This window comes from Malaclemys terrapin, chromosome 1, assembly GCF_027887155.1.
Source record: "Malaclemys terrapin pileata isolate rMalTer1 chromosome 1, rMalTer1.hap1, whole genome shotgun sequence".
In the NCBI taxonomy this organism is placed as follows: domain Eukaryota; kingdom Metazoa; phylum Chordata; order Testudines; family Emydidae; genus Malaclemys; species Malaclemys terrapin.
The window spans coordinates 236,998,568-237,017,771 of record NC_071505.1 but is presented as its reverse complement, the minus strand read 5'-3'; the positions used below and the strand labels follow the sequence as shown (position 1 = coordinate 237,017,771).

The window sequence follows — 19,204 nt, the reverse complement described above, 5'->3', positions numbered from 1 at the left end:
ACCTGGGCCGGTTCACCCCTCCTTAGGCAACCTGGTGACCCGAAGCTTCCCAGGGATCACCATATTGATGCCGAACTCAGTGCGGACACCCGATCGGCATAGCCCACTGCAGCCCAGAACTCCTGAGCTCAAGCGATCCGCCGGGCGCCGTGGCTTGTGCCTGTGATCCCCGCTGCTGGGAGGCTGAGGCTGGCGGATCGCTTGAGCTCAGGAGTTCTGGGCTGCAGTGGGCTATGCCGATCGGGTGTCCGCACTGAGTTCGGCATCAATATGGTGATCCCTGGGAAGCTTCGGGTCACCAGGTTGCCTAAGGAGGGGTGAACCGGCCCAGGTCGGGAACGGAGCAGGTCAAATTTGGTCCTGCCATGCGGGCAGGGGACTGGACTCGATGACCTCTCGAGGTCCCTTCCAGTCCTAGAATCTATGAATCTACAAAGGTAACAGGCTCTGGAAAAGTACTGCTTTCTTCTGACTGGCTGGCTAAGTTGCAAGAATTCATAATACAGGATGTGCAAAGGACATTTCAAAACATATACAGCCTGATTCACCTCTCACTTACAGTAAATCAGGAGCAAGCAACTCCATAGACATCAGTGGGATTGCAGTGGTGTAAATGGGAGCAGAATCAGGCCTTACTGTTTTATAAACACCCATTAGAATGCCACAGGGACCCATCACCTTTCAACACTATATGTAGTGGCTTTTTAATCATGAGATTAAATGTATTAAAGTAACTAAGTAACAGTACAAGAAACCTTTCTAGAAAGATGCAATATCATAATAAAAATGACATTAGATAGTTGCCAAACTTTTTAAATGAATTGTGTAAACGCTTGTGTGACTACAGTACATTTACACAAAACTGGATTTTTTTTTTTGAGTTACTTAATAAAATATAAAGGAAGTGATCTAACAATAGAACAAGTTGAGAGATTATTACAATCCAAGCTAATTAAAGACTCAATTTAAGTCTCACCTCCAATATCTGGGTTTCTTCCTAGATAAGATACTTGTTTAATTAGACATATTGCACCTTGCTAATAGAGGTCAGTTTTAACTCTACATTTATTTGCTTATTTTTTAGTATTCTTCACCACCTTACCATTCTTTGGACCAAATCCTCTCAATCCATGCAAAGTTCAACTAATGGGGATTTCCACCAGGATTGATTGACTCTTGCCTTAGCTGCCTTGGAGTGCTCATGCTGATGCCTCACAGCAGGCATTACACCCATGGGCAGGGGCTGAGGCCACTGAACATCCCAACACAGGTAGTTTCGACCAATGAATCTGCCTAGCCACTGACCATGCATCTGTACCCAAAACCAGAACAGACCAGATAGTGCCCCATTACCTTCTCCCCACACAGAAAAATTGAAAGAAGGGCCAAAGCTATTTGGGGAAGGGGGGGAAGGAAATCACATGAGTGTCCATGTGCAAAGTTTTGGAGGTCTCATGCAGGCAGGGGAGCTGGATTTACCTTCCCATTTTGTGGACAGGAGGCCAGATATCTCAGAGCACCATGGAAGCATAGAATGTCCATGCAGGTGGCCAAACTTCACCTTCTCCTTCTCCTCTAGCAGCATAGCTCCACCTCATCTGGCCCCTTCCACTTCTGTCCTTACTTCCCCAAAGGTTTAACATTAAGTCCTGTAGATATTTGATGGGGCATAATTCAACGTAGCGTGGATGTCCCCCAGCCATGGCACTTCATTGCTCAATGATGCCCATTAAACAAGAGCCCAAATGTGTAGCATTTGTCCAGAGAAGTTTCAGCAGGACCAGAGGGAAAGGAGGGCTGATACTGTTTAAATTCAACTCCTCTCCCTCATCTTGCTAACATTTGAGCAAGTTTTCCGAACTTTTCATCCCTTCTTAGCTGAGGGGCTGATAGAGATGGGAAATAAAAGCTCTTAAATTTAGTCTTCAGATTGGGACTTTCCTGTTTTCCAGCACGTGCTTGAAGTTCACTGCTTATTCATCTTTGGAATTTTTCCATTTTATTTCCCAATCTCCAGATTATTGCCGGAATAACTACCCTGGGAAACAGATTCAGCCTCCTCCTCTTAATTAACACTATGTTATCAAGGACATGTTGATAAGTAATAGACCTTACATTTCACCCCTGCACTGTCAGATAGAGTAGTTTTGATCTCCCCCACCACTTTTATACACTAGGTTAATTGACTGACTTCAGTAGAATTACTCCCAATTTCCAACAGTGTAAATGAAAAGACAACCAGTCTCAGTGAGTTTACAATGCTCAGCCTTTTACCAGCCTAGGAAGGAACTGGAGATTTAGGACCAAATCTTGTTTGCCTTGCTCCTGTGAACAGTGCTATTGATAAGTAGGGCCAGCAGTATCTGGTCCATAATCCAGTATCATATTGGATCTCCACCTTTGCTTCCTGATATAGCTACGTGGCCTCCCCTATCTGCTTCTTTGTCCTGCTGCATGCCTAAAAGTGTATCTGTTGGTCCATTTCCAAAGAAGCCAACAACTCACACTTAGTTTAGGTGAATAACCCAGAGCAAGTATGAGAGTGACCATCACCACAGCAGGTTGTAAGAATATAAAAAAAGATTCTGTAGAAAGTGAGCAAATTATCTAAGTTTTTTCAGAACCTTCAATTAGCCCTGTTTGTTACAACAGCCTTAGTCATCCTGGCCCAGATCCTCAAAAGGTATTTAGACACCTACCACCCAGTGAAATCAATGGGAATTAGGTGCCTAATCACCTTTGATTATTTGGGCCCTTGTCCCAAGGTGACTTCAACCTTATTGTTTATATTTCCTTTCTTTTTTGAAAAAATGATTCTGAACTTGAGAGAAGGCATCATCTCAGACCCTAAGGACCACCTGAATTTACTACACTCATGAACCCTTTGTGAAGTAAAGCTTGACTTTTATTGCCACCCCAGCTCAGTCCAAATAGTTGGTGTAGGGCAGAAGCAAGTTGGAAAACAAAAGCTGTGCAGAGAGGTTTATGCTCCTTCTTCCAGACTCCCACAGATCAAGTATATGCACTGCTTAAACATTCACAAATACATTGGCCCTAAATGTCCTCCTGATCTGTGAAGTAAAATACACAATTCTGACATCTCAAGGTCCGTGTTTCCTGAAATGATCAATGGCCACTACAAGCAGCAGCAGCAACAACTAAATCAAAATCAGGTTCTGGGCAACTTTAAATAAATAGTCAGTTTGTGACCTAGACCCAATCAAACTCTTGTTGAAGTCAAAATGACTTCAGTGCAAGTTGGATTGCACCCCATCCCCGAATGAAAGGAATTGATCCTGACCAATGGGAAATCTTGGCAAGTGATCATAACAAGTGGTGCCACTGTCTTCATCAGGGTAGAAAAGTCCACGACAGGAGCTGGCTCCTACAGCTTGAAGAGAGAAGAGCCCATAGGAAGCAAGCAGTTCCCAACCAAGATATGTACACTTGCAATAACTGCCAAAGATCATGCAAACCTCGGATTGGCCTATTCAGTCACATGAGACATTGCAAACCATCTACATCATAGGCTGCAATTCCCACCGTCTCTCACAGACAAAAGGATGCCAACATAGGTTTAAAAACAGAGCTGGAAAAATGAAAGCACTTCTGAAACTGAATCTAGCGTAAGATGCAGTGTTATTGTAGCTGTGTTGGTCCCAGGATAGGAGAGAGAGATTGAGAAGGTAGGTGAGGTAATGTCTTTTATTGGACCAACTTCTGTCTCTCTCACCAACAGAATAAATACTGATTCCCCACCCAACTTATCTCTCTAGTGTCAGACTTTCAGCTCATGAAAACACAATTTCACCCTAGTGTAACACTGTTGTAAGTCAACTTTGGCCCCTTACTTGTGTGCTGGTTTATACAATTGTCTTTTGTCATTTCAGAGTTATTTCATACAATCGAAACAGGAATAACAACATTTCATAACATGCAGAAGCACTTGTCATAGAATTTCTAAGACAGACTTAAAGAACTAAAAGTCTTTTCACACAGCATTAATTCAAGCTTGTGTTTCGGTCTACCTGCCTCTTAACAGAGTATAAAATATATTTTATGGGAATGTAAAACCCACTCAATCATCTTAATCACTTCCTCAGAGAGGACGTATGGTCCAGTAGCTGGGTGCTAGTCTGGGCTTGTAACTGAAGTTAGACACGATGGTGCTTTTGAAAATTCCAGTAGGTGCCGAGTTGTATGAGCTGGCTGATGAGGAGGCCTCATTCAGTGGTCTGGTTTTCACCCCAGCTACCTGTGTCTTCCGATAGAAGACTACTCCCTCCAATAGCTATTTTGCCAAATTGCCCATGACCTGTTCTTCTACAACAGCCTTAGAAATGCTTATGCATTGCATGGCCACAGTTGTACAGGAAAGCTGTGACAGATCTAAAATAAGGCTCAAGGAAGCATGGGAGGTCTGGAGCTTATTTGTATGAACATTCCTCTCATCTGTGAGTGTTGCAATTCCCTGTGACTCAGGGACTTTTTTTTGCATAGCACAAAATAAATAAAAAAAAAAAAAAGCTGACCTTTTCCTTCACTGTGAAGTCATTGTCCACAGCTTCCTACAGACTGCAGTTACTGAGTGCTCAGTAGGACTTAGTGGTCTATGGTTTTCAATTTTCATATCTAGTCATAAACTATAAACACACAGGGTATAGATTATCTTTATTCAAACTTTCCTGAAATGCAATGCATGCATTAGCTTAATTTATACTCACAAACTTTAAACGTTTGTTACAATGCCTGGGAGTAATGAGAAATCAGTGGCAGAGAGATACTCTTTGAGGGCCTGATCCAAAGTCTATGACGTCATTGAAACCTCAATGGGCTTTGATTCAGCCCTTAAAGCCAGTCAGAACTTCTCATAAAAATTTGTCATTTTACTGCACAACATAGAAAAGCGAATGACAACATTAAATCCGGAGAAAAGAACATATAGTTCAATAAACATTTGACTTTAGCTACCTTACTTCACAGGTAAATTGGGAACGGCACCTCCAATTCAGTGTTTCTGTCTTATAGGTGATCCTCCAAAGGAAGAATGCTGAGCTATAGCTGGTCTTTTGAAAACCTGTATATGAAGAAAATTAAGAAAACACTTTCAACAAGCAGCACTTCAGTCCTCCCCCAAAGCTTTTATACCCAGTTTTTACACTATATTAAAATATACATACAGGACAGTTGCTAGTATGTTTTTATCTTGCTATTAATTACTGCTGTTTGTGAAAGGGCAGCAACAAAAGAGAAAGTTCTTGTCTTATACTTTTGTTACGTTGAATCAGTTAGTTCTTGAATCCTCTAGGAACGGCACAATTCAGGAAGTCTGAACAGGAAACTATGACCTGGGCATATTGCCAAGGAATGTCAGAAAGCTGCCAGAAAGTTGCAAAACACAAGCTTTAGTCAACTCACATTAACCACTAAATGGTTCTTTTTAACCATTCCCTTCACTCAGAAAATTCTGTGAAAAGCTACTGAACTGAATGGCAGCATCAATTTCAGAAACAAAACCCATGGTGTTGTTTTTTATTCTAGACTCTAAACCTCTTCATTTCCTCATCTGTCACACCATCTCCTTTGGCGTCTTTACATGAATGCACACACACACAGTCTGATCTGATCTCACACCGATTTTACACACGAGTACTTCAAATAGAGTCACTCCAAATGTACACAGGAGTAAGTGAGGTTAAAAAAATCAGACCCAAACGTGTAAACATTCTGCAGAGCAGAACATGAGTTCATAACGATGAAAGCTTTTAGAAAGTTGGCTACCTCCAGATTTTGCTATCAGAATGCTAGCTTCGAGATGTCAATGGTCTGATCTAATATGGCAGATCCTAGTATGCTCCTATACAGATCAGGGAATGCAGTAACTATAGGTGATTATTTAATATCAAATGATATTTATGATCAAAATTATTCCCAGCACAGTGGGGAGAGGATACTAGGTATCTTTCCCTTACATGCAGGAGCTGAACACAATGCCACTGCTTCCATTCAGAGAGAACAAAAGCAGATCAGGGCTGCTAGGCAATAGCTTTCCCCAAGGACAGATGGGTTCGGCTGGAGTATATCCCCCCCCCCCCCCATGTTCTTCACATTGGCAACAAAACTGGCTGGACACACAGGGGGATTGGGCACTGCACCCCATCAGAGGTGGCATAGTGACTGTTCCCCTTGCCCACCCTGGAGCTGCTGATGGCATCCTGCCCCTTTTGGGCTATTTTCCATTTGTGGCAATCTAATGCCTTTTCCTGAATGTACATATTCATATGGGTTGTGAAAATGTAGCCATTTAGGTCTGTTTTATTATTACATCCTAAGGGATTGCATGATCCCAACTGACTGGTAGCAAGCCACCCATTCCCAAGACCTACTTAAACACAAACATGAACTGAATTAGCAGAATTAGTCGAGTGCTCTGTAGAGTTTTGAACAAAAAAAACCCAAAAGACACCACACCTCTAGGGCTTGCCAGAAAACAAGAATTCTATATTGTGAAAAATTGAGGTTTTGACATGTTTTTTCCCTACTACTGAACAAAACTAAGATCTGGATTTTTTGCAAAAAATTTCAGAAAAGTGACAGACAATAGCCCAGTGGTTACGGGACTTAGGAGACCCAAATTCAAGTCTGCACTCTGCCAGAGTCCAAGCTATAGAGTCAGTCTGTCACTCTCTCCTGTTGTGCCTCTTCCTATCAATAATTACATAGTCATTGGGGCAGAGCAAGACTACTCGATAGCCCAGTGGTTAAGGCACTCATCTGGGAGACCTACTTGGCTATTCTGTGGACACACACATCCATCCTAGATCTGAGAAACATTGGCATTGAAAACAATAGGTTTCCATGAAGAGTTTTGATTTAGAAGAACAAACCAACCAACATTTGCCATCAAAAAGGGTTTCTTCAGAAGATTCCTAACCAACTCTACATCAGGGGTTGGCAACCTTTCAGAAGTGGTGTGCCAAGTCTTCATTTATTCACTCTAATTTAAGGTTTTGCATGCCAGTAATATATTTTAAGGTCTCTTTCTATAAAATATAAATAAACTATTGTTGTATGAAAAGTAAATAAGGTTTTTAAAATGTTTAAGAAGCTTCATTTAAAATTAAAATGCAGAGCCCCCCCCCCCCCAGGCAGTGAGAATGCCACTGAAAATCAGCTCGTGTGCCGCCTTTGGCACGCGTGCCATAGGTTGCCTACCCCTGGTCTACATTGTTAAGGGAAATTTGCCAGCCAATTCTGTCAAACCATCTAGCTGGGTAATTTCCTTTTTTCATGATAACTGCAGTCAGAACTGCTTACATTTGAGCCTGATAGTAGCAACAATTTGCCAATAGCATTTTAATAACCAATGTAAAGTTATTTCAAAACCATGTATAGTACAAATCTCTCATTGCACTAAATGTGAACTCACTTCAGCCTTGCCATGCCCATTAAAATAAAGTTTAAAGTCTTATGTATTTTTAACAAAATTTATTTCATTTTGTAAGCAGAGTCAGGATGAGCTCTACCCTGACATCTGGTGGTGAATTATGGCGAGTGTGGAAAAGAACTCCAGGGGCTGATCTTGTTTGCATAGGCACACCCACTCGCCTGGCATGAAACAACAGCAACTCAAAGTGGTTACTTTGGCTGCTGTGGGATCCCCAGTTTCTTTGTTATTGGGGCAGGAAGAATAAAGTTTTGTTACCCTGATTCTGTGAATCAAGGGCAGTGAACCTGTTGTATGACAGAAGGACTGAGTGAGTCCATCACCATTACCTAAGTAGCACTTGCTTGACAAGGAGCATGGGTTACAAAACCCAGTGAAGAGAGAGAGGATGGGGACAGGTATTTGTACCTGATGGTATGGCCCCCTCCCCGAGGGGTTGAAACACCCATTGCACTATCTCCTCTCTCCACTGTTGAATGTCAGAGCTAACTTTGATTCCATTAGAAGTCTAATTACAGACTGCTGAGCTGAATTCACTTTGGGGACTTTGGTGATCCTTGGGTTGCTGGTTTCAAGAACCAAAGGGAAAGGACACAGCCCAATTTGCTGGGGTGAGTTTTTGCTCATGAAGCCTGTTTGTGGTGTTTTTCCAATTTAACGCTGATGTCGTTTACCTCATGTTATTAAACATTTTCTGTTACACTCAGACTCTGTGCTTGCGAGAGGGGAAGTATTGCCTCTTAGAGGCGCCCAGGGGGTGGTATATAATTGTCCCAGGTCACTGGGTGGGGGCTCGAGCCGGTTTTGCACTGTGTTATTGAAACGGAACCCCTAGATACAGAACCCGGCCCTTGTTGCTGCCAACTTAGATGGGCAGAAGGGTTACAATTTGATAGAGTCATATAGAGAAACAGGTACAGGTATGTTTAAAGATGAATGAAGCACAAGACAAAAAGTGCTGGAAAGACTTCATTGCCCGGTCATCTCAGCTGAACAGACAGAGGAGAATCAGAGAGAGAGATGTGTTTCTATGTTAAGGTCTCACCCACTACCTCTTGAGGCTAATAATCAGGCCCTTAATCCAGCCACGAGCTCTCTCTACAGCCAGATAGAACTGGTCCTGGAATCCTGTCAACAGTGGCCAAGTGCAAGCTGCTGCCGTCAGGTGCTGCCTGAGAACACACTTTCCTTTTTTGACCCTAAAAATAAAAGGCCTAATAATAAAAACCACAAAAAGAAAGAATTGGCTTTTTTCTTTCCCACAGATAACTGTGGAGTAAATATGCTCAGGAATATGGGTGGGAGAAAAACTATTAATTCTGAAAGTTAGCCTAGGAAAAAGATCTTTTAACACGTAAACTTGAAAGATTTTTAATGCTAGAAACTACCATAAGACTCCCACTTAAGCCCTGTTTGGAGGGCTTTGGGCTGAACTTGCACAGGAGCAAATTTCACCCTGGTGAAGCAATTAAGATATTTTGTGTGATAGAGGGGAATATACCCTTCTGTCATGGGGTACACTCACCACTAGGGGTGCCTTCTCCTGGCCACTCAGGATATCAGACATGAGTGTAGCTAATCCCCATTTCTGTTACTCATACATGTACCTTGCCGCTTCCTCTCTCTCTCTTTCTGCAACTCATGATGCTCTCTTTATAATTTGGCCCTCCAAGCAGGTAACTATAGCCCTCCCGTTCCAGGGTACCAAAGTTCCACTGGATGATTGTCCTAGACAGCCTTCTGCTCCACTGCCTGGTCTGTGACACCTCCCCAGTGGATAGTAGGGGAAACCAGGGCCCACCTACTATTCCAGGTTACATCCCAGGGACCCTGCAACCAGCAGCCAACTTCTGCACTGTCCCAAATCTTCCTACTGTTTCACTGGGCTGCTCCTACTTCACCTGTGTCAGGCTTTTTATCTATTCTTCTCTGGGTTTGCCCTTCCCTCAGGACCTCAAAGCTTCTAGTCTTTTCCCCCTTTCCCTCTCTTAGGCTAGAAAAGGGCTACAGCTCCAGTCTGCTTCCTGGATTTATCATAACCCAGCCAGTTCTTTCTCAGCTGGGCTCAATTCCTAATCCGGGGTTGTTTATCTAGCCTAATTCCTCTCAGATGCAGCCTATCAAGTTAATTGGCCCCCTTCTCAGCCTCTAACCCCTTCAAGGCTGGTGGGGGTGAACACCCGATCATGCCTTCCAAATCTTTCCTTCTTTTTATTAACTAAAGCCTTGAAGTGGTGGAAACTTAACAGTTAATTATTCTGAGTCATGGTAATAAAGCTTTGGAAGCTGCCAACACCACATCATTTGAGGATAATTTGAGTGAAAGCTTTCCTCTCTCCATTTTTATGCCAAACACCATATGCAAATTCACATATTTACTCACAATGAAAGTCTTTCAGGGGAGGTGTACAGGGCGAAATCCTTGCTCCACTGAAGTCAATGTACTTCCAATAAAGTGACTAAGTTATCAGGATTTCATGTAAATATGATGTTGTGTATACGCATATTTCATTTCAGTGACTGACCCACACAATAGAACTGACTTGGTTCCTTGTAGCTACTCAAACAAGCCTTTAAACCGCTCCTGTGCAGGAAGTGTTTAGCCAAGAAAAAGAACACTCTTTTATATTCCCTTCCCCCCCCCGCATTTTTCATTCTTTTTTTCTTTCACCCTCCTCCTATATTATAAATAATGAGAAGTAAATGAAGATAAAGTGAAATACCTTGATTGGGGCAGGGGATTGGGGTGCAGGAGGGAGTGCAGAGGTCAGGCTCTGGGAGGGAATTTGGGTGCAGACTCTGGGCTGGGGCAGGGAGTTGGGAGGGGGTGGCATGGCTCCCAAAGCAACTGGCACACACTCCCCTCTGGCAGCGGCTCCTAGACCGGGGGGCAGGAGGTCTCCATGTACCACTGCCTGCAGGTGCCCCCCCGCAGCTCCCATTGGCCACAGTTCCCAGCCAACGGGAGCTGTAGAGTAGGTGCTTGGGCAGTACATGGAGACCGCCCCACCCCTGGGGCTGCAGGGACACGCTGGCCACCAGCCATGGCAGGCAGGCTACCTGCGCCCTGCTGGGCCACCAACCAGGACTCGGACAGGTTGTCAGATAAGATTTTTCCTGCATTTTGGGGGCCTCATCACTGGGGGCCCCATGCCACCACACAGTTTGTTTCATGGTAAATCCGCTCCTGAGCTGGCCCACAAGGACTCCCCCCTTCTCTTCATTTAAACCCTTCCACTTCTTCTGTGATGCACACAAGAAATTAAGCTATCTATTTAGCTGTTGAACTGATAATTCTCATGAGTGAGCTGCTCATCACTATGGAGAGAGGGGTTGCTGTGAAGAGAAGACAAGAGGTTTGAATGATGGAGAAAACGGGAGAGTCTTCTAAATAAAAAGAAGGAAATGTCTGACTAATAAGACAGAGACCTCTCATCACCCTCATTGCGCTGCTTATGTGTTACAATCCTTTCCCCCCAGCTTTTCCCTGTTTTTTTAAATCTTTCTCCTAAAGAGCACCGAGGCTGTGCTTTTATTTGCGTTTGGAAAGTGCATCGCACGGCTTGGGGCACTACTGCAATCTAAATATTCAATACAGATTTACTCACAGTGCTGTGGAAATGGTCATCCCTCATTTCAGTTTCCTCCCTAGTTATGCAGCCTGAATCCTGAGGACTGCTGGGAAATCATTAGAAAGAAGCACAGTGCCTTAGAGACTAGCACATTTTGGCCATGGATAGTTAGTGGACTAGGTAGCTGTCATAGGCTACCCCACTTAGAGTGCCCTACAGCAAGCCAGGTTCACCTACCTCAGTTTCCCTCTTCAGAGTCCCCAGTAACTTCACATGAGCTTTCTTGACTAAGTAATACCCTTCCTTGGGGACAGGTTATCATCAAAACATAGCCCGTAACAAAAGCCCCCAACATCATCCATATATCACATCAGCTTATGTTGTCCTTAAAGACCCATGACATGATGCCCTACATACCAGGATCTTCCACCCCTTCTAGCGCTAACAATCCTCTTCAGTCATTCTACCAAGACAGCCACCTCAGCCTTTCCAACTGAAGTGCAACCCTGCTCTTCCTAGTGCAAACCACCACAGCATCTTGGCTGGGAGACTATCTTCACCATTGTACTCTAAGGAAACCCTGACTCCCTGGGTCTCTCTTGTAGCACGCAGGTGCCCTCTTTTAAGCTTAAGTGGGTCAGCTGATAAGGCACAGGTGCAATGACCCTGCTCCCTCTTAAAGGGCCAGTGTCATCCTGTGACTGTGGTGAATTTTAAGGGCATTTGCTTGCACTTCATAGGAATAGATGCAAGCAGTCTGAGATGAGAAATCAGAGCTCAGTACACAGTTGGGGCCAACAATCCTTACTCATGCAGAATTCCCACTGTATTCAATGAGAGTAGGAATGGCAGGATCAAGACTTTGAGAGTTAATGTTATTGTCTGCACGACCCACGGGCTAAACAATATACAATGCTCCACAGAATTGGATATGTACTGACTTTTTAAGACTATGTAGCTAGTATATTGGTTCTCCAGTGCCACTGAGCTGAAGTTGCACTTCATGCTATGTCATGTTTCAATTTTCTAAGGCACCGGTTGATGTAAACTCTGATCTTCCTCCAGGATGTCATTTCACTAATGGCAACGCTGTCCAGTACATAGTGGTTAGAAGCTACCCTATGTCCTAACCTCCTATGCGCGTCAAGCATAGTTGCTGACAGGAAGCCTTTTACACCAAGCCCAAGATTTGTAAAGCTGTTAGTAATTGGGAAACTCACCAAGACATTGCCATGTCCTTTCAGGTAGTTCAGCTGTATGATAATTTATGCCATCTTGCTGCCAAGGTACTGTAATTGCATGCACTATACCCACAGTCGCACCACACCTTGAGTTTCTTTAAACATTTTGAGGGTTGTAGAACTGGCATCTAAGTGTTCTGTGAATCAGCTGCAGGTGTAAACAGGCACTTTCTCTAATGGGGAAGGGAGAAACAACCTTTAGCATGTTTTTCTTCTCTCGTTTTAATGGAATGATTATGGAAAAATCCCTGCACCCTTCTTAAAAAAAAAGTTACTTCTCACTGCTGTCATCATCCGATGACTAAATCTGTTGGCTCTGATGTTATAGTCATGAACTATGATCTCTGGAATATTTTTTTCAGAAGCAACCTTCAATTTAACACCCATGTCCTTATGTAGGCAAATAGTTCTTAGTGCATTTTATAGCACCCTCAAATCAGGCAGTTAGGTTTGTAATTGCAATAAAATATAAGTGCACCTATTTGAGGCCACTGTTATTTGCAGGTATAAAATTATCAGAGCCAAATCAGAAGCCAAGTTCAGCATAAGAAAATCCTCAAATAACTTTTGCAACATTATAATCAATAGGGTTGTGAACATCAAACACTGATGTGAACCACTTGCTGACTTGCTTCTGACGTCCAATTCTCAGCTGCCAAAATAGCTATTGCATAAGTCACTCGAAAACAAACAGTGAAGGGCAAATAACATTTCAAGTGTCTTTCTGGTAAAAGCAAATAACTCAGAATGGAAACTTACAGAAGACAAGCCAGACGGAAACTTAGGACAAAAATATAAAAAGGAAAGTTTATATCACTTTTTTTAATGTGATGTCTCACAGCTTTATTATGCAACCATGCTATTATTTTACCTGTGAGCCTGCAATAAAAGAGAATCAATATATCGAAAGACAGACCGACAGAGAGAGTTTTTGTCTGGTTAAAATCTTTAGGGGTCCATGAATAGATACAAGAAAACATCTCTAGGTTCTGATTACTTTACTTGAGTTTACTCTCATAGTTACAATGACCTCTCTAGAACTACAGGTTTGTGAGTGTCCTAATAGCCTGGGACAAAAAACTATGTAAGGGCTTCAAAATCCATGGATTTAAATTAGGGCTGTCAATTAATCGCAGTTAACTCACATGATTAACTCAAAACATTAATCTTGATTAAAAAAATTAAACACAATTAATCACACTTATAACAATAGAATACCAATTGAAATGTATTAAATATTTTTGGATATTTTTCTGCATTTTCAATATTGATTTCAATTACAACACAGACTACAATGTGCACAGTGCTCACTTTATATTATTATTTTTATTACAAATATTTGCACTGTAAAAATGATAAAGTAAATAGTATTTTTCAATTCACCTCATACAAGTACTATAGTGCAATCTCTATCGTGAAAGTGTGACTTACAAATGCAGATTTTTTTTGGTTACATAACTGCACTCAAAAACAAAACAGTGTAAAACTTTAGAGCAGGGGTCGGCAACCACTACAGGCCAATGGGGGCTGCGGGAAGCGGCGCGGGCCGAGGGATGTGCTGGCCATGTCTTCCTGCAGCCCCCATTGGCCTGGAGCAGCAAACCGCCGCCAGTGGGAGCCACAATTGGCCGAACCTGCTGACGCGGCAGGTAAACAAACTGGCCTGGCCCGCCAGGGTACTTACCCTGGTGAGCCGTGTGCCAGAGGTTGCTGACCCCTGCTTTATAGCCTACAAGTCCACTCAGTCCTACTTCTTATTCTGCCAATCGCTAAGACAAACAAGTTTGTTTACATTGACGGAAGATACTGCTGCCTGCTTCTTATTTACAGTGTCACCTGAAAGTGAGAACAGGGATTTGCATGGCACTTTTGTAGCCGGCGTTGCAAGATATTTACGTGCCAGATATGCTAAACATTCGTATGTCCCTTCATGCTTCAGACACCATTCCAGAGGACTATTTTTACCCACTGCAGAAGCAACAGGCGAGGGAGAGAAAAACAATCTCACATCTCGCCTGCCTCCTCCCTGTTACAGTGTTCTCTACCCAGCCCACATTGCTAGTCATCTCCCATTTCTCCTTCCACTGGGACAATCCTTTCCATTTTTCTATGAAATGACAAATTTACTGATTTACAAATTTCAGAAGCCGTTTCATTGACTTCAATAGGAGCTGGAACAGATTCTATTTTGGATGTTAGCAAGGAACTGTAATCAAGGGCGTTAGTGACAAATTGTCATGACTCACTGGTCTCAGACTTTTAGAGCTAGAGGTTTTCACCCGCTGAAAGGAAACTGGTTTGGCCCACTGGGAGCTGTGTTACAGTCTCAGAGTTCAAGAAATCAAAGTACATAGCAGGGGGAAAGGATGCAACTTCATTACACAAACATATCTAAGGCTCTAATGTATCCTGAAAGAGAGCTGCGCAGAGGCAAAACCTTGAACTGGAATATCAAAAATGAAGCATGTAAGTTAAGATGCAATAAGTTTAACACCTAATGACTACTGAGCAAAATACTTTAGGAACTGATTGCCCTTTGAAATTCAATTACACTTTTCTAGCAAATTAGTTCATTTCAAAAATGTAGAGAGATGTCTCTGTTTGTAAATTTTGGGGTGACAGAAGTCACATGATCCTTTTACCGTAATCAACAAGCTTGATTCCAGTTAAGGTTGTCATCAGTTGGCAGAAGTTCAAGGAAACCTTTATCTTCATCAGTAGATCTAAGCAAGCAGCACAGCAATGCTGAGTGCGAGCATGACGTGATTTCACACTTAATATTTTTCTAGCCAAATTGCAGGAGATCAACAGCCTGAGAACAGGGAAGAGAGATAAGAATGCGTCACAGATAAACCTGAGGAGTGGGAATGGGTAATCAAGGAGAACAGGACTGGGACAAGAAGCTGGGGTAGGGAAGAGCTCAGATTGGGACAGGTTGGCGTGGATGAAGCAGAAGCGGTCAAGCTTAGAGGAACAGGCCACTAAAACACACTCCCCTACAGAACCGGGAATGAAACTTGGGATTTCTGAGTCTTGCCATTCATTTGCTGTCAGGAAATACCTCTGAAACTCATGGCAGATTGTATGTCTCATCCTCCTCTAGTGCTGGTCCACACAGAGGATTACAACCAATACTGCCATCAGTTAAATGATCATAGAATATCAGGGTTGGAAGGGACCTCAGGAGATCATCTAGTCCAACCCCCCACTCAAAGCAGGACCAATCCCCAGACAGATTTTTGCCCCAGATCCCTAAATGGTCTCCTTAAGGATTGAACTCACAATCCTGGGTTTAGCAGGCCAATGCTCAAACCTCTGAGCTAGCCTTCCCCTTTAAGCGTACTCTATTAGCTTAAGCAGCAGAGGTCTGTGCAGTGGATATAAAGGTTCCAAACCAGCTGATGACTCAAGTGGGTGTTGTTTTCTCAGAAAAGCATATTAAAAGAACAGTATTAGGGCTGCAAAGTCAAGCACTCAAAAGTAGGAAATGCCAGAATTAAGATTGCCTCTGCTACCTTAATTCAGCTCTCTTATGTGCATCAAAAAAGACAGATAGAATCAAATATGCCATCATTTGCAGAAGACAGGGTGAGATGGAGACTCTATTTCTGGATCCTAAAGTAACTTTGCACACCTTTTACATAAAAGGGTGAAATCCTGGCCCCGTTGAAGCCAACCAGAGTTTTGCCATTTACTTCAATGAGACCAGAATTTCACCCAAAGTATGTTTGTGTAACATAGAAACTCCTTTGGCGGCACACAATTGAGTGTATTCATTACCAAGCAGATCTCTAGTTGTTAATATCCTATGTAAGTATAATGTCTACTGTGAATAATAATGGGTTCTGAATACCTTGAGAGTTGTTCTAAGATTATTTTTTTCTTTGTCTTCTCCAAAATAATTCACTAAAAGTAATCCAGTCTTCAAAGCAGAACACAGCGACTGATTTGATACAGATCATGGTCTGAAACCCTAGTTTTAAATCCTAGGAAGGGCTGACGATTCTACAAAAACCGGTGTCCAGGAGGCATAAGCAGCTGTATTGCTGCTGGAATGTGTATGAACTGCATAAAATTGAAACAATTAACTGAACATTAAGTGTTGAGTTAAACGTTTGGGCTAGATTATATCAAATAAATCACAAAGGCCCCGATCCTCAAAGCTAGGGGTGAGGCACCTAAAGACCTTTGAGCAACTTGTCCAAAAAGTCTAAAATAGTATCACCCATAACCTTGAAGGCAGTTGAGAGGATAATAGTTCCACAACCATCTTCAGTTTAACCATGATGGTTTGAATCTAAAAATGAGCGGGATAGCTCAGTGGTTTGAGCATTGGCCTGCTAAACCTGGGGTTGTGAGCTGAATCCTTGAGGGGGCCACTTAGGGATCAATGGGAAAAATCAGTACTTGGTCCTGCTAGTGAAGGCAGGAGGCTGGACTCAATGACCTTTTGAGGTCCTTTCCAGTTCTATGAGATAGGTATATACCGAGAATTAGCAAAATTCAGATATTGACATTTAAGCAGAGATCAGTGATTTTTTTAAATTAAACAGCTTGAATTATAGCGGTTTATGTGCAGGGAAGTAAAAAAAAAATCTCTGAGTTGCATTTAAAAAGCCACATGTAACAGAAAATTATTTTGGTGATTTAAAAAAAAATTATTTTGGTGATTTAAAAAAAAAGTAGTGCTTCCTTCAATTAAAATGTAAACAACTCCTGTGCCCAGACTGACACACTGTCATAAGTGATCAAATTCAGACTTGTTGTAAACAGCAGCAATTCTATTGATCAGCACATGAGGACATAATTTTCTTTTACACAACCTTTAATTCTCACCCCCATGAACTTGGTGTACTCACTGTTTATTAGAATTAATTATTGACACCAGAAATGCAAGATCTTGAATGTACAGTCCTAGATAACGTCATATTAGAAGCATTTATCCCGTGTCATTTTAAGTTTCCTGCTCTCTAGGGTTTTTGTTGTTGGTGTATATATCATTTATTTTCTTGGGCATGTATTTTAAAGGCTAGTGCATCACATATTTGGATCTCTTGGATGGGTTGAGTGCTTATGTTTCTGACACATTGTGACTATATATACACACACCACAAAGATTATGTTAACTCAGGGCTTAATTTGGAAAGAGAGGTGCCAGGCTCAAAATGGCATCCTCCACCTAGCATGACATTGCATGCACCATACATGCAAGGTCACGCCACGTGGAGGACTCCATTTTGTACTAAGCAATGGCATCTTCCACATCAGGTGACCTGGCATTCATGATACACATGAGGTCACGCCTTGCATGACAGACAGAAGAGGTGCCAGGGATGAGCCCTGAGTCAACAAATTAACCCCTGTGATAATTGTATATTATTACATGTATCCAAAATATTATGTATCTGCTTGATTTCTAAGATTTTGTGTGTCGTGCTTACAAAAGGGTCCCATCTGCTCAGACAGTTGCAACACCCTCACCCACAAAGGAGACAGTCATCAAATCAGTGATTACAATCCATTAAGACTGACTGGGTCCAACTGCCCAAACAATTGTGCAGCCAAGACTAGGGTATACTCCTGGCCAGACATCACTTGAATGCTCCAGCCCTCCAGGGGGAAAAAAACCTCCAAAACCAGTCTGCGGCCTCAGGAGAGTTCATGCCCGGACTCTGGAACAAAGGCAACCATTGAGCAATATGGTAATACATTCCCACTAGAACAGCAGAGCCTCTCTTCTACTGAAGAGTGAGACAGACTCTCACTCAGAGGCCGGTGGGCAGGACAGCAGGGCATGTTGACAGCTGTGATCAGGGTGGGTCATAGGCATGGCCGGCTCCAGCATTTCTGCTGCCCCAAGCAAAAAAAAAAAAAGCCTTGATCACAATTGCGACCAGCGGCGGCAATTGGGGGGGAAAAAAAAAGCCATGATCGGCGACGGCAGTTCAGCGGCAGGTCCTTAGCTCCTAGTGGGAGTGAGGGACCTGCCACCCCCGAATTGCCGCACATGCCGCCCCTCTCCCTTGGCCGCCCCAAGCACCTGCTTGTTAAGCTGGTGCCTGGAGCCGGCCCTATTCACAGTATGATCTTTGCTTTCCAAGGAACTGTGAGTTGGTTCATCTCTGCTCTGCTGTAAGTTAAGAGGAAAGCCTGTCTAACTTGTAGTGAAGTGTAAGACTAAAGGAGACTAAATATTTTGCTGTTTTAAAATCATTGTTCTCTAATGCTCTGTCCCCACTGCCAAATACAATATTTTGTTTTTAAGGAAAGGGTCGAGTGTCACGAAATCCACACTGGTCATCTCACCTCTGAAGAGGCTCAGGTAGGCACCCTACCCAGAAGGGTCTACAAGGTAACAGAAGTGTGGGCTCTGATGCATTCACCCTTCTTTCGGTCTGGAAGAGCCTGGATTGTTGAATCCAGACTTGCTACTCTACAGGTTTCCCCCCACTACATGTTTTCAGACTCTTGTAGAGACTAGGAGGGAAAAATCCTAGCCTACAGAGAATTCCTTTCTGATTGACTGGCTTCCCCAAGCGCCCATCTCCTGCAGTAGGAGAGCCAAACAGAGCTGCTATACAGGCTGATGGACGATCAATCCATCAGCCTGTGTAGCAGGCTGGAGCACTGCCCCGCCACGCCCAACGGTGTAAACAGAGGGCTGAGAGCTAGTGACGCTTCAGCCCTTAGATCTCAGACCCTGCTGGGGAGCAGCTGCTCCCTGCTCTCTCTGCTCATGTGCTCTGCACCCACATGCACCTCTGACCTTGGCACCCACCCCACACACACACACACCACAATATCCCCATATTCCTCCCTATCATCCCTATGTGTCCTCTGCCCCCACCCATGTACCACGGGCCACCTAGTGCCTTCTGCCTCCCCATGTGGGTGTGGAGTGTGTGACTGGGTGCACAGAGTGAGAGGTTATTTGGATTCAGGGT

At 43.2% G+C, this 19,204-nt stretch overlaps 1 protein-coding gene across 10 annotated transcripts in view; it reads right to left on the bottom strand.

Annotated features, from left to right (window-relative positions):
• The window catches only part of IL1R1 (interleukin 1 receptor type 1), an 80,512-nt gene extending 68,256 nt beyond the window's left edge, over nt 1-12,256 (bottom strand). For 3 of the 10 annotated variants that reach the window (XM_054010007.1, XM_054009998.1, XM_054010080.1), the window contains exons 1-2: nt 5,181-5,302; nt 4,972-5,077 (exon numbers count right to left, since the gene is read on the bottom strand). The gene's annotated coding sequence lies outside the window, so the exon portion shown is untranslated. Of the gene's footprint in view, nt 1-4,532; nt 4,605-4,971; nt 5,078-5,180; nt 5,333-9,830; nt 9,846-12,239 lie in introns of those variants that run through there. The other 7 variants (XM_054010025.1, XM_054010090.1, XM_054010030.1 and 4 more) reach the window with 6 other exon arrangements.
• Between the last annotated feature and the right edge of the window lie 6,948 nt (nt 12,257-19,204).